The following is a 24,301-nucleotide window of genomic DNA, read 5'->3' on the forward strand; positions in this document are numbered from 1 at the left end:
CAACGGGATTGGCAGTAACAGCTCCCAAACCCATGAAATCCACAAGTAAAGTAAGTAAACTCACTTCCCAGATCCTCCAAATCACACCTTACCCTGAAATGGGTATAATCCTGGAACTGTGTTTCACATTATGAAAAAAATAGCCACTACCTGAAATGTTCACAAGAAATTATGATATCCAGAAAATAAATTTGCTAAATATTTAGATGTTTTATGTTTCAGCATTTTCTCGTAGGACATGTTTTGCACCTTCTCAGATACAAGAGGCAGGGCTGCCAACATTGGGTGAGAGTTGAGAGTGCGAAATTGCGAGGGAACGTAGCGACCGAGGGGGGGAGGGTGTGGTAGGGTGGTGTCCCCCCTCCCACGGTAGGGAGCTTTCGCATTTTGCAGCTTGAAATTGTGTAATCTGTTGCATACTGTAGCGAGTCTTTTAACTTACATTTGAATGTAATATTTATGCTTTAAATTGGATTAGGTATGAATAAGGTTAGGCTAAATTACATTCCTAATTACATTCCATAGTAGAGCCAGGCTCTGATCAACAGGTGCAGCACATGAATGATTATATTCATGTATGGAAAGCAGATTATAATTCATGCTGTTATACATATATATATAGAGAAAAAAACTCACTGTTCTGCACAAATAAATCAATCAACCTTACCCTTTGACGAAAATAATGCCACATATCAATCGTATATGGTTCAATGAAATTGAAATATATATGTAAAACATATATATGGAAACAGGACCTTCAACCCACCAAGCCCACACCGACCAGCAATCTATCACACACCAGTTCCATCCTACACACCAGGGACAATTTACAGAAGCCTATTAACCGACAAACCTGCACTTCTTTTGCATGTGGGAGAAACCGGAATATCCAGAGAAAACCCATGTGGTAGTATGGCAGCAACTTTACCGCTGCTCCACAGTGCCACCTGATTAAATTATTTTTTCTGTAATATATTTATTATGGTGTCATGTCAATAAAGATGAACACATGATTCTGATTTCTGCCCTTAGTTGGATAACACACTGTGATTTATGGCTGGTTTTCAACCTCTTCAGTCTGAAGGTCTTGACCCGAAACATCACCCATTCTTTCTCTCCAGAGATCCTGCCTGTCCTGCTGAGCTTTTTTTTAGTTTTTAGTGTCTATCTTCAGTTTAAACCAGCATCTGCAGTTCCTTCCTACACTTTTTGTTAAGCGAAACAGGTCCTATTCTCATAATATTATTCACCTCAACTAAGTGTTTTCTTCACCTCCGTTGCTGCAGAGAATACAATCCCAGTTATCAAATCTATTTTTAAAGTGAAAAAAAAATTCCAGCCCTGCCAACATCTTCATAAATCGCCCCTGGATCCTCACCGGAGCAATTGGACCCTTTCTCCAATGTGTCATAGTCTTACAGCATGGAAACAGGCCCTTCATCCCAACTTATTCATGCAGATCAAGATGCCCCATCTAAACCAGTCCCATTTATCTGCATTTGGCCCATATCCTTTTAAACCTTGTGTGTGCCAGTGTGTGTGTGAGAGTGTGTGCCAGTGAAGTGGCGACAACACCCGGAGTGAGTGGAGAAGTGGCGATGCCTGGGGAGCGTTTATCTTCTCCCCCCCCCCCCCCCCCGTCTCTCCCCCCCCTCCCCTCCTCCCGTGAATGCGGGCCAGCCCAGGTGCTCTGGGGTCCGGGGGAGGTGAGGGTCAGTTACTAATTAGTGATGTTGCTAATGTTAATTGTGTGTGACCCTAAGTAAAATACAGGTTCACAATTCAGCCTAAAGATATTTTTTAACAAGTATGAACACTGATTTTATTCATACAATAAATGAGCTAGTTTTCCAGTGTTTGTCAATTGATTCATAGAATATGTCCACAATCGTGGCTCCGAAGGAATAAGGGACATATATTATCCATACCATCATGGAGAAACATTAAAAAGGAGGCCAGACACTTCAGTTAATGCCATGAGTCATTTCCCTTGTGACAGGTCAAGGAGCAGTAATGTTAGGAATTAAGTGAGGAAGAGCCGATCCTGGACTGACTCTGGACTCTGGTCCTGACCACGGGGGGGAAATGGAGGAGGACTGGCCAAATGTTGTGCCTTCCACCACAGTGATGAATGCTGTGGTGGATGTTTGTGTTACAGTTTTATTGTGGTTGTGTGTTCTTTATTATTGTATCGCTGCAGACAACCCAAATTTCCACCAGCCTGGCTGTGTGGCAATAAATTATATTATATCTAATCTAATCTAATCTAATCTAAATTAAATCTCAAGAGGGAGCCCAGGTGCATTGGTGCAGAGTGGGAAGAATATTGAAAATAAAGTGATGGCAGTGGTAGTGAAAACCAAAACTCTTCACAAACCCAAGCTCTATTTAACACACAGGCCCCCTAAAGTAAGGCATTCAGCCTAAAGCCTTATCCATTTATCTCTCCATAGATGCTGTCTAAACTACTGCATATTCCCAACATTGTGTCTTATTTCAGATTTCCATTATCTGAAGTAATTTGCTTTTGAGTCCTTTGAACATCTAATGAGTTAACTTGAAGTTCCACATTTTGTAGCTTTAAGAATATTGATACGCATATTAAATTGCCTTAATTTGTGATTAACTAAAACACCCTTCCTTATTCCATCTTGATACATTTATTTAAGTTATGTAAACTTTAAAATCAGCATAATTTATAACGACTTAAATTGAATATTTAACAGATGAAACAAAAAATTTAAGGCTAAACAAATTCCTCTGCAGTGCAATGAACGTAATGTTTAATTTTAAGGTAGACAAAAATGCTGGAGAAACTCAGCGGGTGAGGCAGCATCTATGGAGAGAAGGAATAGGCGATGTTTCGGGTCGACACCCTTCTTCAGATTGATGTCGGAGGGGGGAGGGGGAAAGAAAGGACGAGGCAGAGGCAGTGGGTTTGTGGGAGAGCCGGGAAGGGTAGGGGAAGTTCTATCATTCTTTTAATTGTGTTGTGTTCTTTCAATTGTATGGCTGCATGGCAACTCAAATATCACTGTACCTTAATTGGTGCATGTGACACCAAATGTGAATCTGAATCTGAATTAGGAAGTGGTGTGCCTCACATTCTCTTCATGATGGATGAAGGCAGAGGGTCACGTTTCTCTGAGCTGTGAATAACACTGAACACATGTCTACTCAAATGTAAGTGGGCTTAGTGGTTCTAAAACGCTTGCAAAATGTGTCTATTGGTTCTAACATATTGGCAAAAAGTGTCTATTGGTTCTACAATATTTGCAAAAAGTGTCTATTGGTTCTACAATATTTGCAAAAAGTGTCTCTTTTGGTTCTTCAATGCTTGCAGAATGTGTCTTTTTTGGTTCTAAAATGCTTTTTAGGTTCTCCCCCCCTTTCCTCTCCCCCCTCTCCTCTCCCCCCCCCCTCTCCTCGCCTCTCCTCTCCCCCCCTCTCCACTCCTCTCCTCTCCTCTCCTCTACCCACCTCACCCCCTCTCCCCCCCCTCTCCTCTCCCCCCCTCTCCTCCCCCACCCTCTCATCCCCCCCTCTCCTCTCCCCCCTCTCCTCTCCCCCCCCCTCCTCTCCCCCACCTCTCCTCCCCCCTCTCCCCCCTCTCCTCTCTCCTTCCTCTCTTCTCCCCCTCCCCCCTTTCTCTCTCCCATCGTTTTCTCCCCCCCTCCCCTCCCCCACCATTCCTCCCCTAAATCCCCCTCCCCTCCACATACCCCTACCCCCTTCCCTCCACCCTCCCTCCCCCTCCCTGCTTCCCACCCCTCCCCTCTCAGCACACCCTCTCCCCCCCCCCTCTTTCCCCTCTCTCCCCCTCTTTCCCCCTCTTTCCCCTCTCTCCCCCTCCCCCTCTCCTCCCCCTCTCTCCTTTCCCTTCCCCTCCCCTTCTCTCCTCCCCCCTCCCCCTCTCTCTCTCTCTCTCCCATCCTCCCCGCCATCCCCTCCCCCACCCTCCCTCCCTCCCTTAAACCCCCTCCCCTCCACACCCCCTACCCTCTTCCCTCCCCCTTACACCCTTCCCTTCTCCTCACCCTCCCCCCCCCTCTCCTCTCCCCCCTCTCCTCCCCCCCCCTCTCCTCTCCCCCCTCTCCTCCCCCTCTCCTCCCCCCTCTCCCCACCATCCCCTCCCCCACCTTCCCTCCCCCTTACACCCCCTCCCTTCTCCTCCCCTCCCCCTCCCCTCCCCTCCCCTCCCCTCCCCTCCCCTCCCCTCCCCCTCTCCTCTCCCCCTTTCCTCTCATCCCCCCCTTTCCACTCCCCCCTCTCCTCCCCCCCTCTCCCCCCTCTCTCTTCCCTCTTTTTCTCCCCCCCCCTACCCTCCCCACCATTCCTCCCCTGAACCCCCCTCCCCTCCACACACCCCTACACCCTTCCTGCCACCCTCCCTCCCCTCCCTGCTCCCCACCTCTCCCCCTCCCCTCTCAGCACACCCTCTCTCTCCACCTCTTTCCTCTCTCTTCCCCATTTCCCCCTCTCCCCCCTCCCCCCTCTCTCCCCCCTCTCTCCCCCTATCTCCTCCCCCTCTCTCCTCCCCCTCTCCCCTCCCCCTCTCTCCTCCCCCTCCCCCCCTCTCCTCCGCCCTCTCCCCCGCCCTCTTCCCTCTCTCTCTCTCCCCTCCATCCCCTCCCCCACCCTCCCTCCCTCCCCTCCACACCCCCTACCCTCTTCCCTCCACCCTCCCGACTACCTCCCCCTCCCTGCTCCCCACCTCTCCCCCTCACCCCCCTCTCAGCACCCCCTCTCTCTCCCCCTCACTCTCACCCTCTCTCTCCTCCCCTCCTCCCCCACCTTTCCCCCCTCACCCACCCTCCCTCTTCTCCTCCTCTCCACTCCCCTCTCCCTCTTGCCCCTCTCTCTGTGTCTCTGTCTTTATCTCTGTCTCTGCCCCTTCTCTCTCTGCCCTCACCCTCTACCCCCCCCCCCCCCCTCTCTAGGTGTGACTGCAAGTTGGGGGCTATGCATCAGTAGATAGGGTGTTTATGGGGTAAAAGGAGCAAATTAATAATATTAATATAATATCAAGGGGTGTACTTAGCGTGAGTGCGGGGGGGGGGGGTAGTTAGTGTGTGTGACGCTGCATGCCGCCTCCCCCCCCCCCCCCCCCCACAACCGCACGTTGGGGGAACAGACCCAACGGGTCTGCACTTGGTCTACTATGCTTATATAACTGTGTATATGTTGTGTTTTATATTTGGTTTTTTACTTCTAATGTCGCTTCCTGATTTATTTCGGTTTTCACTGGTGCTGGTTTGATAAATTCATATAAGAAAAGACAAGATATGAAACGGTCTGTAACTTTTTATGAGGCTCTACTAAGGAGGAGGAGCTCAATGTATAACAACATCAACGGAAGTCTATAAATCTTTCCACCATCGGTGGTTATTCGTCTTTAAGGTATCTTTTCTTAGATACCTTAAAAGCACTTTTTTTTTTAAGCACAATCAAGACTTTTATTTGTTTCTTTTTTTTGTAATCAATTGTATATCACATTAATTCTTTCTTTTTTTAAGGCACTATATAAGAAGGAGATGCAATATAAATCTAAAAACTTAGGGTGACCACCCAACTCCCAGAACTCTGAGGTATTTGGTTGCACCATATGATTCAGGAATACTATCTTGATTTATAATGCAAGACGATAGACAAATAAAGAATGGAGGAATTACATTCTGTAGTTGGAATATAAGGGGTGCCAATGAACCAATAAAGAGGGGTAAAATTTTTGCTCAACTAAAATCTTTGAAAAGCGACATAATGTTTTTGCAGGAAACTCACATGAAACAACAATCACAAATGAGATTAAAGGCGAAGTGGATAGGTCAAACATACTACTCCTCGTTTACTTCTAAATCTAGAGGTACGGCTATTCTTATTCGAAAAGGTATACCTTTTAAATTAAAGAATACTATATCAGATAAAGAGGGAAGGTATATTATAGTTTCGGGAGAAATTTATGCAACCCCACTAACTATGATAAATATTTACGCTCCGAATTTTGACAACCCCCAATTTTTTGATAAAATTATAGATATAATATCAGAGTTTAATTTCAAAAATGTGTTTCAACTGTGTTTTAGATTCATATCTAGATAAATCAGCAAAACAAAGGAGGAGTAATTTAAAATCTAAGACTAGTGAATTTCTAAATACATATATAAAAAATACTAATATAATAGATGTATGGAGATCTGCTAATCCAGTTGGAAGGGAATACTCGTTTTACTCTTCAGTACATAAAACTTATTCAAGAATTGATTATTTTTTAGTGGATATGAAATTAATGCCATATACACTCAATCCAACATACCACATTAGTAGTATTTCAGATCACTCTCCGTTGACATTTTCAGTAAAATTTGAGGGAATGCCGAATGAATAGAGGAATTCAGGTCTTTTTCTGGATATAGAATAAACTGGAATAAAAACTGGAATAAAAGTGAAATCATGACGTTAAAACCTCAAGAACCTACACACTTACTGAAGTTCCCCTTTAAAATCGCAACAGAAAAATTTAAATACTTGGGTATTCAGATTACTAGAAAATATAAAGCATTATTCAACGCTAATTTTATACCTTTATTAAATAAACTTAATACGCTGATTAAATTTTGGAAAACACTTCCTTTATCATTATTAGGTAGAATAAATGCAAAAAATGATCTTCCTACCACAATTACTATACCTATTTCAGTCTATATATATACCAAAATACTTTTTAAAAAAATTAGACTCTAATATTACTAATTTTATTTGGGACTATAAATCACATAGAATTACAAAAAAACACTTATGTAAACGAAAAGATGTTGGGGGACTCTCACTCCCGAATTTTATGTATTACTATTGGGCAGTGCATATTTAGAATATAATTTATTGGCTGGATAGTTCTACCCAACAGACAGAATGGATAAAAATGGAGAAAGAGGATTGTTTTCCTTGTAATATAGGAACGATATTTTTCCCCCCCGAAAAAACTGAACAACACAATATATAAGAAGAACCCAATTATATATGGTACAATAAGAATTTGGAAACAAATAAAATTATCTTTAAAATTAAGAAATTTATCATTGTTAATGCCAATAGCGAATAACCCTTTATTTAAACCATCTCTTATTGATAAAACATATAACCAATGGGAAAGTCTCGGAATTAGAAGGATCGGGGATATGTATGAAATGGAAAACCTACAATCATTCCAACAATTACAATTTAAATTGAAAAACAACCAATATTTTAAATATCTTCAAATTTGCGATTTCATGAAAAAATACATACAAGGATATCAAAAATTAACTCCTGAATTATTGGAAGAAGCAATGAATATTAAAGCTGACTCACAAAAATTAATATCATATTTATATAATAGTATTTTAAATATAGACCTACCATCGACAGAGGTACTTAGAGAAGAGTGGGAACGGGAACTAATGATAAAAATTACGAAGGTTACATGGGAAAAGTACTTGATATATATTCACAAATGTTCGATTAATGTAAGACATAATCTAATTCAATTAAAAATTTTATATAGATTATATAATTCAAAAACAAGATTGAACAAATGTTATCCAAATATATCCCCCATTTGTGATAAATGTTTATCCCAAAATGCAACTATAACACACTCTTTTGTTTCCTGCATAAAACTTTATAGATTTTGGAGTGATATTTTTGAAATATTTACAAAATTATTTAAGATAAGAATGGAACATAATACTGAAATGATTATATTTGGAGTAATGGAAGATGGGAATAAATTGAACACATCTCAAAATTTATTTTTAAATTATGGTTTAATAATAGCAAAAAAATTTATACTTAAATTTTGGAAAAATACATCAATACCAACGCTTAAAATGTGGATTGCAAGCATGTTGGACACCGCACAGCTTGAGGAAATGCGATTCCTCCTAATGGATAAATCAGACCAATTCATAACGAGTTGGTCTCCATTTGTCGTCTTTTTGGAATCATATGGTGCAACACAATTGTAAAAGCTAACTGTTTCAGGACTGGACGAGGGATGGTCAAGATTATAAACAATGATCTCCTTACTTCTTTTCTTTATGTCTTATTCTCTTTTTCCTATTTTTTTTCCTCAACTTTCTTCACTCATTCGTCTTTTTTCTTTTTCTTCACACACTATATATCTCACGTCTTTCTATCATTTACTATCTAATTTATTTTTCTTATTCTTATCTTTCTTTATTATAACCAAAAAAAAAGCTGTACATAAAATGTATTATGAAAATATATATTAGGCACTTTGGTGCCATATTGTACTTACTTCTAATAAAATAAAATATTTTTTTAAAAAAAGACATTACTCTACATCAAGCTGGCATTAGTGAAAATGTTTAATTTACCTTGTTATTGATACATATAATTTAGGCCCTCAACTTCATGAATGAATGAATAAGTGAATGAGTGAATGAATGAATGAATGAATGAGTGAGTGAATGAATGAGTGGATGAGTGAGTGAGTGAGTGAGTGAGTGAGTGAGTGAGTGAGTGAGTGAATGAGTGAATGAATGAATGAATGAATGAAGGAATGAATGAGTGAGTGAATGAATGAATGAATGAAGGAATGAATGAGTGAGTGAATGAATGAATGAAGGAATGAATGAATGAGTGAGTGGATGAATGAGTGAATGAGTGAATGTACAGCCTCCAAATCTCATGTTTTCACATTATAAAGGGTGCAATTAAATTAATTAAAGTCCATACAGTTTAATTTTCATAAATTCAGACTTTAGATCTCACCTTTCAGTTTGAGTTGATTCACAGTTTCACAACTTGCTGGGTCTGACCTGTTGCAGCATCTCTGCAGGGACTTTGCTTTCAAGACTTTCTTCCACTTCTATCCACTTAGCTGCATATTTTTCAGACTTCTTAATGCTTTTCTCACTAAATTCAATTACCATGCTGCAAGTTTCCACGACAAAGAACCTTCATCGGAATCTCCAGTAAAACAGGCATCAGTGAAGCCCTCTCAGCTATGATGTGTGCTAGCCTGAAACAAAGCGCGTGATTGGCCAACTGGCAGACAACTCAATGTTAAACGTGCTTTGATTGGACTAAAAATACCCGAAATTTTTCCGGTTTTTCTCTAATTTAATACAAATGTGCAAATCTTGTTCATGACGAGTTTCAGGGGTGATTTATATAATTTTTTTACACAATATGTGAAAATTTCATGTAGTTCTGTGACTTGGGTCACGAAACACTGGAATAAAGCTCCTCGGCCCACAGCCTAAATCTGAGGTTTCGAGGTTTTCAATCTCCTTCCTGTACACATTGTTATGTGGTATCCGGCCCACTATTGTGGTATTATCTGCGAAATGTAAATTGAGTTGGATTGGTATTTAGCTGCACGGCCGTGAGTGTATAAGGAGTATAGATGGGGGCTGAGAACACATCCTTGCGGAGCGTGAGTGTTGAGCATTATCATAGAGGTTGATTTGTCATCTATCTTCCCCGATTGTGGTCTGTTGGTCAGCGGTCACCCAGTTCCATGAACTTGTAGATGAATTTGGTTTGGATAATGGAATTGAAAGCAAAGCTGTAGTCTATGAATTGGAATCTGATGTAGATGTAGGACATTGCCAAGAACTCCACCCTATTGCTTTTCATGAGTTCACCATCAGGAAAGCCGAGCCAAATTCTGCAACAGTGACCCTAGGAAAAGGCTCACTTGAGTCTGATGGGACAGATGTCATTGCCCTGTTGGCCTGCTTAGAGCGAGCATAGACTGCATAAAGTTCATCAGAGAGGGTCGCACTATCATTAGTGATGCTGCCTGACCACTTCACAGCCAGTTATAGAATTCAGGCCCTGCCACAGTTGACGGGTGTCGAGTGCTTGTACTGAGACTCAGGATTGGCCCGGTGTTGTCTCTTGTTATTCCTCATGACTTTGAAAAGATTGTCGTGAGCTTTCTTGTACAGCTCTGGACTATGTGACTTGCACGCAGAGGACTTGGCCTTCAGCTAGGAATGGATCTAACGGTTCATCCATGGTTTCTGGTTGGGGAACACTCGGATTGTCTTCTTTGGCACGCACTCCACTACACAGCTGCTGATGAAGTCAGTCATGGTTGGCTGCAGATTCTATGAATATGGACCAGCCCACCATATTCAAAGCAGTCACGTAGGATGTCATCTGTTTCCGCAGACTAGCACCGGACAACATTCTGCACCAGATCTTCCCACTTCAGTTTTTTGTTTGTAGGCAGGGTGACAAGGCACAGCTAGATGATCAGATTCTGTGAAATGTGGTCGGGACATGGTGCGGAAGGCATTTTTATGGATGTGCAGCAGTGGTTGAAGGTGTTCTGGCCCCTGGTGGGCTAAGTGACATGCTGATAGTCTTTCAGTAGTATGCTCTTGAGGATCCGGCTACAATGACCAGGGTTTGTCCCAAGCCTACAGTTCATTGAGAGCAAGCTTGACATCAGCATTGGGAGGGATGTAGACTGCTGCCAGGATAGCTGAGGTGAATTCCCACAGCAGGTAGTAGGGACGACACTTCCAGGTACGGCGAGCATGAACTCACCTAGACCGCCACGTCTAAGCACCGTGAGGTAATGGAAGCTAAATCCATGCAAATTATTTCACCCATGAGTCAGGCAACTAAATAAAAGTTTCCTGGCAAAGAAGGTTCCAGCATCATGGTTTTTGGCCTCCACAACAACCCATACAGCTCATAAAGTATTTAAGAATATCAATCTTATTTTTTTCTGTCCCTTCTTTTCACATGACTGTCTTCCCTTCTGTTATCTATTTTTCTCTCTTCATTGCTGTTTATGCATATAAAGTATTAAATGAATAAACTGCACTGAACACGAAGTAATGTCAATGTTTTATTTCTTCTCAAAACTTATTTCATTTTGGGCCAGGGCTACTGAATGGAATGGAAAGAGCGAAACATTGTCAAAGGTTGTAGGATGTGAGGATATTGTTGCCCATTACGGACTCTCTTTATGTCCCCTAATTCTGTCATATTTGATCTAATTATTTGCTATCCTCTGCTATTCTCTTACTTGATTATTTGGTTGCTATAATTTGAGATTATGGTCGATTCTATTTTCCTTTTTTGTGAGGCGGGTAACAAGAACAGCCCTTATAACTAAACATTATTTATTGAAAACAAACAACACTTGACTAACGGCAGTGATCAGAAATCATATCACATGCCGCAGAGTTCTTAAAAAGATATATACATGCACCTAATGCCTTTTTTTTTAAAGTAACACACACATATAAATTATTTAATAAACTGCACTGAACCTTATGAAATAATGTCAATACCGTCAATACTCGTCAATACCTGTACATTTACCTAAACATAAATCTAATCATTTTTCAGTCTAGTTTAGTTTAGTTTAGAGATACAGCACGGAAACAGGTCCTTCAGCCCACCGAGTCCACGCCAACTAGTGATCCCTGCACATTAACACTATCCTACACACACTGGGGACAATTTACAATTATACCAAGGAATTTAACTTACAAACCTGTATGTCTTTGGAGTGTGGGAGGAAACCGAAGATCCCGGCGAAAACCCGGTCACGGGGAGAACGTACAAACTCCGTACAGACAGCACCCGTAGCCCATATGACAAATTCTGCAACCTGTGTCATTGATGATATGGACTACGACCATGATTACATTTACTATACATGCGATGAATGCAGTATATTATATCCATTTCTAAACATCCACTATGATCCCCAAGCTTAACAACGAACAACACACCATTAACTACAACTATATATTGATTCTAAATACGTATGACAAATCTAATAGACCAAAACCTCAATTGTCACTGTTTACAGTTTGTTTTAAACATTAACAATTTCGATTGAACATAGGAGGGCTGATTATTAAGTTCACGAATTACATCAATATTGGTTGTACTGCTGATACTGAGGATTGTTACATGGGATACTTGCCTTCAATAGCCAGGGCTTAGAAAATATGATCACGGCAGGGTATAGTGTGGCTTCATAAAACATTAATTAGACCACAGCTGATGTACAGTGTACAGTTCTAGTCATCATATATGTAAGTACGTGATTGCACTGAAAACGGTGCAGAGGAGATTCCTCAGGTAATATATTGGGATGGAGCATTTTTCCTATGAGAGGTGATTGGAAAGGCACGGTTTATTTTTGTTGGAATAGCCGAGGCTGAGGGGGAAGCTGATGGATGCGTGCAAAATTAGGCATGGATAAGACGCTCTTCCACATAGCAGAGGTGTCTAAACTAGAGGGTATTCGTTTAGAGCAAAGAGTAAGAAGTTAAGAGGAGATCTAAGGAAGACATTTTTCATCCAGGTGAGTGTGGAATCCAGAATTAACTGCCCGAGTGCATGATGGAATAAGTACTTTCACATTTTTCACATAATTCATGGAACACTACAAACCGTTCTGATAGGTGTTTGATCCATGGAGCTGCTGGGCTGAAGTGCCCATTTACATGGTGCACAGTTCCCTCACTCTCTGATAACTAACGCACGTTCCAGCAATTGCCATTCAGTGACAGCTGCTGGGCTAAGGGAACAGCAGCACTAAAAATCACCTGTACAAGAAAGGCAATGCTGAGAGAGAGACACTGCACAGGAAGCAATCAGGCCGAGGGAGGGCATTGCCCAGGGAGTGTCGCGGCTGATGGAGAGGTTGCACTGATGGCAGTGAAAAGAAAGCTGGCAGAACAATGGAGATGGGATGAAAGTTCAGTTTAGTTTATAGTCACGTGCACCGAGGTACACTAAAAAGCTTTTGTTGTGTGCTAACCAGTCAGCGGAAAGACAATACATGATTACCATTCAGCAATTTACAGTGTATAGATACATGATAAAGGAATAATGTTTAGTGCAAGGTAAAGCCAGCAAAATCTGATCAAAGATAGTCCGAGGATCACTAATGAGGTAGATAATAGTTCAGAACTTCTCTATGATTGTAGCAGGATGACTCCTGATAACATCTGGGAAGAAACTGTCCCTGAATCTGGAGGTGTGCATTTTCATACTTCTATACTTTTTGCCTGATGGGAGAGGGGAGAAGAGGGAGCGGCCAGGGTGTGACTCATCCTTGATTATGCTGCTGGCCTTGCCGAGGCAGCGTGAGGTATAAATTGAGTCAATGTGAGGGAGGTTGGTTTGTATGGTCTGGGCTGCATTTAGCAAGATCATCTCTTAATTAATTGTCATGTGCATTTAACCACCATTATCATGTCAGATAACTGGGCTTTTACTGTAGCAACAATTTCGAACTTGGTTTTTACTCACTGCTTTTCTTCCTCTAGTCTTCACCTATACAGTTCCTCATGACAACTTTCATGTTGCCTTCCAATGGGCACTGGACCTTCCCTTTTGTCTACTATCCATCTTTCTCTCGCTGATAGTTTCCAATGCTAAACAATCAGCCATCATGGTTCTCCCCTTCTCCTATGACTACAGGGAACTCAGTTGCCAGCATTACATCTGGGATTCAAATAATGTCATGCATGACACCTTCAAACTCTATAAAACACATTCCCATAGCAATACAATTCTCTGTTAAGGTCATTCAGTTTATCCTGGCCCTGGTCCATCTCCGTGAATACATTTTTCATAGACACTACGGCACGGTGGTGTAGCGGTAAAGTTGCTGCCCCATAGCGAATGCAGCGCCGGAGACCCGGGTTCAATCCCGACTATGGGTGCTGTCTGTACGGAGTTTGTATGTTCTCCCCTTGACCGCATTGGTTTTCTCTGAGATCTTAGGTTTCCTCCCACACTCCAAAGACGTACAGGTATGTAGGCTAATTATAAATGGCTTGGTAAATGTAAAAGAAAAATTGACCCTAGTGTGTGTACGATAGTGTTAATATGTGGGGATCGCTGGTCGGCGCAGACCCGGTGGGCCGAAGGGCCTGTTTCCACGCTGTATCTCTCAACTAAATGAAACCATGATCTTTTCCATGAATTATACTCTACGATTATCCTCAACACTGGTGCCCAGCAAAGATCCACTCTCAGCCTCCAGCTATACTCCGTGTACACACCTGACTGTGCAGCCAAATACCAATCCAACTCAATTTACAATGATATACCAGATATTTAAAAATTATGTGATGTAGTACAGGAAGGAGGTTGAGAAACTCTAACCTCTAACCTGGTGCCAAGACAACAACTTCTCCCTCAATGTCAGCAAGCCAACAGAGATTGTGATCGACTTAAGGAAGTGAAGCAGCACACACACCATGGTATACATAGATGGCGCCAAAGTCAAGATGGTCGAAAGCTTCAAGTTCTTAGGAATAAATATCACCAGCAGTTTGGCGCCAGCCACATCGAAGCAATGGGTAAGAAAGCACATCAATCCCACTATGTCCTTACAGGGCATAGAGGTCTGGCATGTCCCCCACAACCCTCACCAACCACTACAGACGCATAGTAGAAAGCATTATATCAGAATGCATCGCAGCATGGTTTGGGAACATTACAGTAAACCTTCATTATGACGGACCATGGGGTGGGGATGGTATTCATTATTGCTGATTGTCCGTTATAACCGAGTAAAGTATTATCATTGTCTGTAGTTGAAACAAAGAACTGAAAATGATGGTTAAGACACAAAAGGACACAAATTGCTGGAGTAACTCAGCAGGTCAGGCCACATCTCTGGAGAACGTGGATAGGTGACGTTGGAACCCTTCCTCAGACTGATTCCGTCTGCTGAGTTACTCCAGCACTTTGTGGCGTTTCACCTTATAACTAGGCGCCGATGCCGCTGTTCTGAACTATCGAGCCCTTCTTCACCCACCGCACGGCCCGGTGACACGACAGTTGTTGCGGCTCAATTTGTTGCCCATGGCCAGCAGCGCTTTCTTCAGGCCTCTGCCAATGACCAGATGCGCTCGGTCACGGTGAAGCTCCCTCCCCTCTCACCAGCTGCCGCTTCCAAGGCAGAGTACGTCGGCGACTGGTGGAGGGTGTGGGAGAGAAGCCGAATGGACAGTGGCAGGAGGAGAAGGTGGTGGCAGCGGAGGTAGACTGAGTGGACAGAGCGATGGGAGAAGCGGTTCAACAAGTAGCAGACAAAGCAACGCCGACGGAAGAAACAGCAGCAGGTGGGAAAGGAGGGAGCCCCACAGTGACCGAGCATGTCCTGTCAGTGGCTACAACGTGAGCCCCACAAACAGCTGCGTCAACTGGACCGTGTAGTGGGTGAAAAAGGGTCGCTAGTCAGGGGTGGCATTGGAAGCTGGGGATCCAGGCAGCCAGGAAGGCAGTGCGAACCGTGGGTGGCAAGAGCAGGTCCACCTGCTATATCCAAAATCTGATAGAAAGCATTTTACCGGGATGCATCACAGCCTGGCTTGGGAACAGCTCCATCTAATAGCCCTGTCCCACGGTGCAAGTTCATTCCAAGAGCTCTCCCGAGTTTAAAAAAAATGAAACTTGTGCTAAGCACAGAGAATGAACGTAGCGGGTACATCGGAGCTCGGGGACGTCTCTTAGCGGCTCGTAATGCTAACGGCAGGTACTCGTGAAGACTCGCTAATGGCAGGTAAGCACTGGAAGACTCGTGAAGATTTTTCAACATGTTTAAAAATGTCCACGAGAGCCCCGAGTACCGACAAGTGGCCATTACCGTAAATCTCCGAGTTCGAATCAGGGCAAACTTGGGAGAGCTCTTGGAATGAACTTGCACCGTGGGACAGGGCTATTAGACTGCAAGAAATTGCAGAGTGTTGTGGACATAGCCCAGATCATCATGTAAACCTAGCTCCCTTCCATTGACTCCATCTACACTCCACGTTGCCTCGGCAAGACCACCAGCATAGTCAGGGACCAGTCTCACCACGGTCACTCCCTCTACTCCCCTCACCCATCAGGCAAGAGGTACAGAAGTTTGACTGCTAGATTCAGGGACAGTTATTATCAGGCTGCTGAACCATCCTATTACCAACTAGAGTGTGGTCCTGACTTTCCATCTACGTCACCTGAAACCTTGATCTTTAATTGGATTTTATCTGACTTACCTTGCACTAAATGTTGTATCTTTTATCCTTTATCTGTACACCGTGGACAGCTTGATTGTAATCATGTCTAGTATTTTCTTTGACTGGATAGCACACAAGAAGAAGCTTTTTCACAGGATCTTGGTACATGTGACAATAAACCAAACTAAACTAAAGACATGCCATTCTCTTTCACCACTGCAGCAGCATCTGACCTGATAGAAATGGTTCATTGTGTGTTTCTCACCTTCCATTTTCCCAATGGATTCTAGCAATGGTGCAGATGTGATCCTGACGGGCCTGTCCAACTTAGGCGACTCTTCAGGCAACTGCCAGGGACTAGTTTTAATGGAATTCACCTACAACACCTTGGCGACAACCTACGACAACCTACAACAGAAAAAATATTGTCGCCGAAAAATTTAAAACATGTTGAAAATTTTGCGGCAGTCGCCAGTAGTCGCCCAAAAAACGCCTAAGTGGGACAGGCCCATAACACTCTGGTAAACCAGCTCTATCTCCTAAACAAATTATGAAATTCTCTTCAAACTGCTGAATACCAAGGCTGTGTATACTTCCGAAAAAGGCATTATTGCCTCCACAATGTTCTAGATTGAAACAACTCACCAGGGTCTGTGTGTCGAACCATGTATCTGCACTCCTAGATCCCTCTTCTCCACAACACACCCCACAGCCTGCCATTCACTGTGTCGGTCCTGCCCATGTTAGACTTCCCAAAATGCAACACCTCACAATTCTCTGTTAAATTTCATCAACCATTCCTCAGCCCACCTGCCCAACCAATCTAGACCCTGCTGCAATTTTTGACAACCATCTTCACTATCAACAATGCCACTTACTTTTGTGTCATCTACAAACTTATATATTCTTCAACGGTCCACAAGCTATATTCTTTATTTTGACTGCTCCAGAACTTCACATTTGACAGTATCATCTGGCAATTGTGCAATTGCATTAACGCCCTTGTTTCCACAGAACCGGATTTTCAAGCAACTCCTTTTGCATTAAACCTTTGCATGAATTAATCCAGACTCTAACCTTCTTTTGTTGATAAGGCAAGGGAAAACAATCAGGTTCGTTTTTCCTCATCTTATGACCTAAGCCATGGACCCAAGCCACTTTGAATAGATTCTCCAGATTTCAATTGTACAGATGCCAGTATTCCCTTTACCTTTCTATTTGTTTCCACCATTCATGTAATAGTGTCTATCCCACATCTCTCCCATGGTGCTATCTCCCGGCAATATAACCTTTTCATCTCAGTCGAGTTGCAGGGTCTCAACCCAAACCATCAACATGCACTATTCTCCTATTCACTGTCATCCAGAACTATTTTTGTCATTTCAGGTTATAGCATCTGCAGCCTCTTTTATCTCATCAGAAGTTATTAATGTTTCATTCGCCATTATCATCTTAGCATTGTAGTCAATAGTCCTGGTCTTACTAGAGCTGTGAGCATTAGACATTTTGACACTTCCAACCCACCTGACAGGTGATCTGCTTGGGTGCAGTCAGTGCACCCCACAGTTTGAGTGGTCCAAGAACCCTTCAACATTTAATGCTGCAACTCTTTGAAACATTCTCGAAAGTCTCAATCCAATCTTTGCCCATACTCATATCCATACTTTCTGGCCCATCACCAGAAGAGGTAATTGTGTCCATACATCTTCACAAACAACCCAATGAGTTATCTCCATCATAACCTGTAGTGTGTCTCAGTATGGGAGCCTGTATAATAACCTGGAGTGTGTCTCAGTATGGGAGCTGTATAATTTGCCTCAATGAAAAGTGCTTGACATATTTTCGGTGCACACCTGGCCCAATGATTGACCAGTTTGCAAAAGTATCAGTGTACAGAATGGTTAGATTTTCTTCAATTGATCAGGCTGCTAATATACTGTCAATAACTTCCTCTACACATGTACTTTGCATTCTATTTAACATACCTAACTCCACCTCTTAGCTCTCTGATTCCAGCAACTGGCTGGTACCGCTAGTTGACCATTTTATATTTTGCATCCTTGCATCAGAGACAAGTGGGTAATGTTCTTACCAGCAATTGCCTTCTTCATGGAGCTGGATACCCCTGACCACCTAAACCAAACAAAAATCCAGGAGTCCTCTTTTCTGAATGACATCTTCTATGTGGAGATGAGTTTTTTCCATTCTCAGGATCTCTTCTGAATGCACTCACTACATGTGTCAGCAACTTAAGCAATTGATTGATAGACCCAAAATGCTGGAGAAACTTAGGCAGCATCTCTGGACAGAAGGAATGGATGATGTTTTTGCTTGAGACCCTTCTTCAGACTGAGAGTCAGGGGAGAGGGAGACACAGAGATAAGGAAGTGTAAGGTGTGAAAACATGACATCAATTGATCGATACATCTCAAAGAAATGTATTGTCAAATGTATTTTTTTCACATTTCTCTTTATCCTTTCCAGTTCCAATGGCACTTCATTCACTCTTGGTCAAATTATCCCATTATGAATGGAAAATAGCACTTTAAGCTCGGTATAAGACTTTTAGTTTCCAAGATCATTTCAAGAAAATCAAATTTAAAGAAACCTAAAGAGGTATGTGGAAATCAGTATCAGTATCATAAAGACAAAGCTAGACCATGTCAATGGGCGGCATTAGGACTTGTTTATAATCTTCTGGTCAAAAATGATACAAAGTGCCCAAGGAAAAGTTGGTTGATATTGTAGACGCAAATTTCAAACATGAAATTAGCAGCAAAGTGAAGTCAACAGTAGTATTCCAAAAGTAAAATAGTGTTGATGCTGAATTATTATTTTTTAAATGCTGGAAATACACAACAATTGGGCAGCATCAGTAATCTGTGAAGCAGGGTGAATGTTTTAAGTCTTTGACTTTCATCAGACCAAAGAAAATTTAGACATGAAATAAGCTTTGGAGATGTGCAGGAAGAGATAACTGAACAAAAGGGATAGCCTGCACTAACGAAGAAACCAGGTGATTGAATTTTGTAAGTGGTGAATGTGCCAGCTAAAAATGTTTGTAAAGGTAGATCTGTTGGAAGTGTAAATAGGATGAAACAAATGAAATCTGGAATGTCAGAACTGGGAAGAGTGAGCAATAACTAAATGTTGGAAATGTTTCTCTTCACCAACTCCTTTGCTCTGCAACTTCAAACTTGATTCATTTATATATTTTTCCATTTCTGATGAATCATTGACCTGAAATGTTAGTTCTATTTTTTCTCTGTAGATACTGCCTGACATGTGCCTCCAGCACGTCCTGCTTATGTTCATATATCTAAAGCAGGGCAAGCATGCACAAAACTAGCCTAGATCTCGTAAGATAGAATGTCAACAATCTACCATCCAAAACAATATGCAACAGTTTAGACTTGCAAAATTCACCTTATTTGCTTTTAAAATAATTCAAAGATGGAAAAGCATACCCTGCAACCATTCCACAGCTAATGTTTTAGCAGCCACTGACAATCAGAATATTTACATTGCTACTATCACTGCCTGTCAAGTAACAACTTAAGGCTTTTCATTTGGTTTCAAAATTCAAACAATTCACAAATTAGAAATCAATCAAGGCATGATTAGTAAGTTTGCAGATGACACTAATGTGGATGATATTGTAGACAGTGAAGATGGTTACAGCAGCATCTTGATATCCTGGGCTAGTGGGCTGAGGAATGGCTAAAGAATTTTAATGCAGATAGCTGCAAAGAGTTACATTTTGGGAAGTCAAACCAGGGCAGGACCTTCACAGTGAATAGCAGGAGCCTTGGGAGTGCTGTGGATCTACACTTACTTTGTGGAGCAGAGCCATCTAGGAATACAGGTAGATAGTTCTCTGAAAATAAACTTTCAGATGTTAGGTGTAGATAGGGTGGTAAAGAGGTTTTCAATCGGTCTGCTGGCCTACGTCAGTCAGGGTATTGAATATGTAAGTTCAGATGTTTTGTTACAGTTGTACAAGATGTTGGTGAGGCTGCATTTGGAGTACTAGGTTCAGTTTTGGTTACACTGCAATAGGGTGATTTCACTAAAGGTCACTGGAGCGTAGATCCGCACCCACGTGACCGAAAATTTTAACTGGAGTACATGCGTCACTTCCGGTACGTTAGTGAATGGGAAAACACGCACTTTCACACCCGTTAAAAACATCGAAAACGGCCAGTTTTTGAGCTGCAATTAACTGTACCAGTCGGGGTGACCGTGAGGCACAGCTACCTAAATTTACAGTCCAAAAAAAATGATAGAAACTAAGGTAAATTCAAGAGGGAGCTGAAGGTGTAAAAACAGCGGAAGTTGTTATCGGACATTTGCCGTGGAGATTTAAAGATCGAAAATATCGGGAATTATCGCGTTTGCTCGCTGCATTTCATCAAAAGTAAGGCATTATTGACTTTTTATCTTTATTCATTTGTTAGAGTGTAAAAGGGAAACAAGCAGATTTACTATTCAAAGAATTATAGCTGATTTAATAAAGCAGATAGGAGCCAAAAAACCTCCAAAGTCAAATAGCTGAATTAATATACTTCAATATCAATTATTTTAAGAGAGAAACAAGAAACTGCAGATGTTGATTCACAATAAAACATATAAGGAAGAGTTCTGACCCAAAACGGCACCTATTCATGTTCTCCAGTGATGCTGTCTGACCTGCTGAGTTACTCCAGCACTTTGTGTCTTTTTTATCAATTATTTTAATATATGTTTCCATTGGGAAGCACATTCTCCCTAAACAATGACAGTTTTGAGGTCAGTCGCTAAACAACAACAATCTCTGCCAACCCAATAAATCCGATCACAGAAACCTATCGATCTGTGTGATATGAATTTCACAGTTTCTAACATTAACAGCTATTGGTCTAAGCAGAGCTCTGACATTCAACAACTAAGCATATTAAGAAGCCAACTAAATTGAAGAATCTGTTTAGACAATAGGTGCAGGAGTAGGCCATTCGGCCCTTCGAGCCAGCACCGCCATTTAATGTGATCATGGCTGATCATTCCCAATCAGTACCCCGTTCCTGCCTTCTCCCCATATCCCCTGACTCCGCTATCTTTAAGAGCCCTATCTAGCTCTTGAAAGTATCCAGAGAACCTGCCTCCACCGCCCTCTGAGGCAGAGAATTCCACAGACTCACAACTCTCTGTGAGAAAAAGTGTTTCCTCGTCTCTGTTCTAAATGGCTTATCCCTTATTCTTAAACTGCGGCCCCTGGTTCTGGACTACCCCAACATCAGGAACATGTTTCCTGCCTCTAGCGTGTCCAAACCCTTAACAATCTTATATGTTTCAATAAGATATCCTCTCGTCCTTCTAAACTCCAGAGTGTACAAGCCCAGCTGCTCCATTCTCTCAGCATATGACAGTCCCGCCATCCCGGGAATTAACCTTGTAAACCTACGCTGCACTCCCTCAATAGCAAGAATGTTCTTCCACAAATTAGGGGACCAAAACTGCACACAATACTCCAAGTGTGGTTTCACGAGGGCCCTGTACAACTGCAGAAGGACCTCTTTGCTCCTATACTCGACTCCTCTTGTTATAAAGGCCAACATGCCATTCGCTTTCTTCACTGCCTGCTGTACCTGCATGCTTACTTTCATAGACTGATGAACAAGGACCCCCAGATCCCGTTGTACTTCCCCTTTTTCCAAATAAGTATAAATTCAAACTCAGAAAGAAGGACACAGTAAGCACTATTTTTTAATTGCCATTTAAATTATTTAACAAAAATAAAGTTGTGGTATAAATATAATTCAGGTAAAAACTGAAACAATTGATAAGGTAATCATCGTACTCATGGAATATTGAAATAATCATGAGGGTGTGACAATCCACACAGATAAAATTTATATTAAGGTCATCTATCAGTAAAGTTTGTTTTAGCTTAGCATAGTGTACAACTCATGCTACAAAATATACCATCTTCAGTGTATTTCTATTCAATAAATAGGAAAATAAATTACAAACACACAAACTTATCATCAGTTCAGTAAATTTTACAAATTAATTTAGAAAATTGTAAAAAGGTATATCTTCTGGTAGAGTATTCAGTTTCTGGATACAAGTGATCTCCCTGTTGCCAAACACTTTAATTCTCCTTCCCATTTCCACACTGTCCTTTGTGTCCTAGGCATCCTCCATTGTCAGAGTGAGGCCAAATGCAAATTGGAGAAACAGCATCACATATTTCGCTTGGGCAGCTTACAACCCAGTAGTATGATAATTGATTTCTCTAACTTTAAGTAACCCGTGCGTCCCCTCTCGTTCCATCCCTCCCCCACCCCAGTCGTACCAGCTTCAGTCATCTTGTTAAGTCTCATTGTCTGTACTGGTTCTCACCTAGCCCACAGCTAACAATGACCTGTTTCCTTCATCATCATTATCATTTTGCATATCTTTCATTCATTTGTTCTATATCACTCTATAATCACCATCTATATCTCTCGTTTCCCTTTCCCCTGACTCTCAGTCTAAAGATGGGTCTCTATTCGTCACCTATTCCTTTTCTCCAGAGATGCTGTCTTACTCCAGCTGAGTTACTGCAGCTTTTTGCGTCTTTTATTAGATTCTGTCCATTAACAAGTGTATCTGACAACAGAACACAACATCCAGCTGGCTTTGAGCAGCGTTGTTTGTTTTCCTCATGCAAATCACTGGACTTTCAGTTAGAAACGGAATGATGTTAATTTACTTACACAACACAATGTCCATTTTGCTGGAAGAACAATGTTAAGACTGGTTAATCAGTACTTTGGATTGCTTTCAATGGAGATGAGAAAATGTATGCAATTTTTCTCTTTGATGTACAGTAATACAGTGCCCTCCATAATGTTTGGGACAAAGACCCACCATTTATTTATTTATTTGCCTCTGTTCTCCACAATTTGAGATTTGTAATGCTAAAAATCACGTGGTTTTTTTTTTTTTTATATTTTATTTTATTAGAAGTAAGTACAGTCATATGGCACCAAAGTGCCTAATATATATTTTCATAATACATTTTATGTACAACTTCTTTTTTTTTTTTTTTTTGTTACACTGAAAAAAGATTAGAATAAGAAAAAGAAGTTAGATAGTAAAGGATAGAAAGATGTGAAATATATAGTGTGTGAAAAAAGAAAACGAGTAAATGAAGAAAGTTGAGAGAGAGAATAGAGAAAAGAAAAGAAAAGAAAAAAAGAGATCATTATTTATAGTCTTGACCAACCCTCGTCCAGTCCTGAAACAGTTATTTTTTACAATTGTGTTGCACCATATGATTCCAAAAAAACGACAAATGGAGACCAACTCGTTATGAATTGGTCTGATTTATCCATTAGGAGGAATCGCATTTCCTCAAGATGAGCGGTGTCCAACATACTTGCAATCCACATTTTAAGCGTTGGTATTGATGTACCCTTCCAAAATTTAAGAATTAATTTTTTTGCTATTATTAAACCATAGTTAAGGAATAGATTTTGAGATGTGTTCAATTTATTCCCATCTTCCATTACGCCAAATATAATCATTTCAGTATTAGGTTCCATTCTTGTCTTGAATAATTTTGTGAATATTTCAAAAATATCATTCCAAAATCTATAAAGTTTTATGCAGGAGACTAAGGAGTGTGTTATAGTTGCCTTTTGGGCTAGACATTTATCACAAGTGGCGGATATATTTGGATAAAATTTGTTCAATCTTGTTTTTGAATAATATAATCTATGTACAATTTTAAATTGAATTAAATTATGTCTTACATTAATTGAACATTTGTGAATATATATCAGGTATTTTTCCCATTTAACCTTCGTAATTTTTATCATTAGTTCCCGTTCCCACTCTTCTCTAAGTACCTCTGTCGATGGTAGGTCTATATTTAGAATACTATTATATAAATATGATATTAATTTTTGTGAGTCAGCTTCAATATTCATTGCCTCTTCCAATAAGTCAGGAGTTACTTTTTGATATCCTTGTATATATTTTTTCACGAAATCGCAAATCTGAAGATATTTAAAATATTGGTTGTTTTTCAATTTAAATTTTAATTGTAATTGTTGGAATGATAGTAAGTTTCCCATTTCATACATATCCCCGATCCTTCTAATTCCGAGACTTTCCCATTGGTTATATGTCTTATCAATAAGAGATGGTTTAAATAAAGGGTTATTCGCTATTGGCATTAACAGTGATAGATTTCTTAATTTTAAAGATAATTTTATTTGTTTCCAAATTCTTATTGTACCATATATAATTGGGTTCTTCTTATATATTGTGTT

General features: G+C 41.1%; 1 protein-coding gene across 5 annotated transcripts in view; it reads right to left on the minus strand.

Moving 5' to 3' along the window:
- LOC116984134 (small integral membrane protein 29-like) overlaps positions 1-24,301 on the minus strand; it is a 119,025-nt gene that overhangs the window by 76,689 nt on the left and 18,035 nt on the right. The gene's annotated exons all lie outside the window — the stretch shown is intronic.

Source organism: Amblyraja radiata, chromosome 19, assembly GCF_010909765.2.
Source record: "Amblyraja radiata isolate CabotCenter1 chromosome 19, sAmbRad1.1.pri, whole genome shotgun sequence".
In the NCBI taxonomy this organism is placed as follows: domain Eukaryota; kingdom Metazoa; phylum Chordata; class Chondrichthyes; order Rajiformes; family Rajidae; genus Amblyraja; species Amblyraja radiata.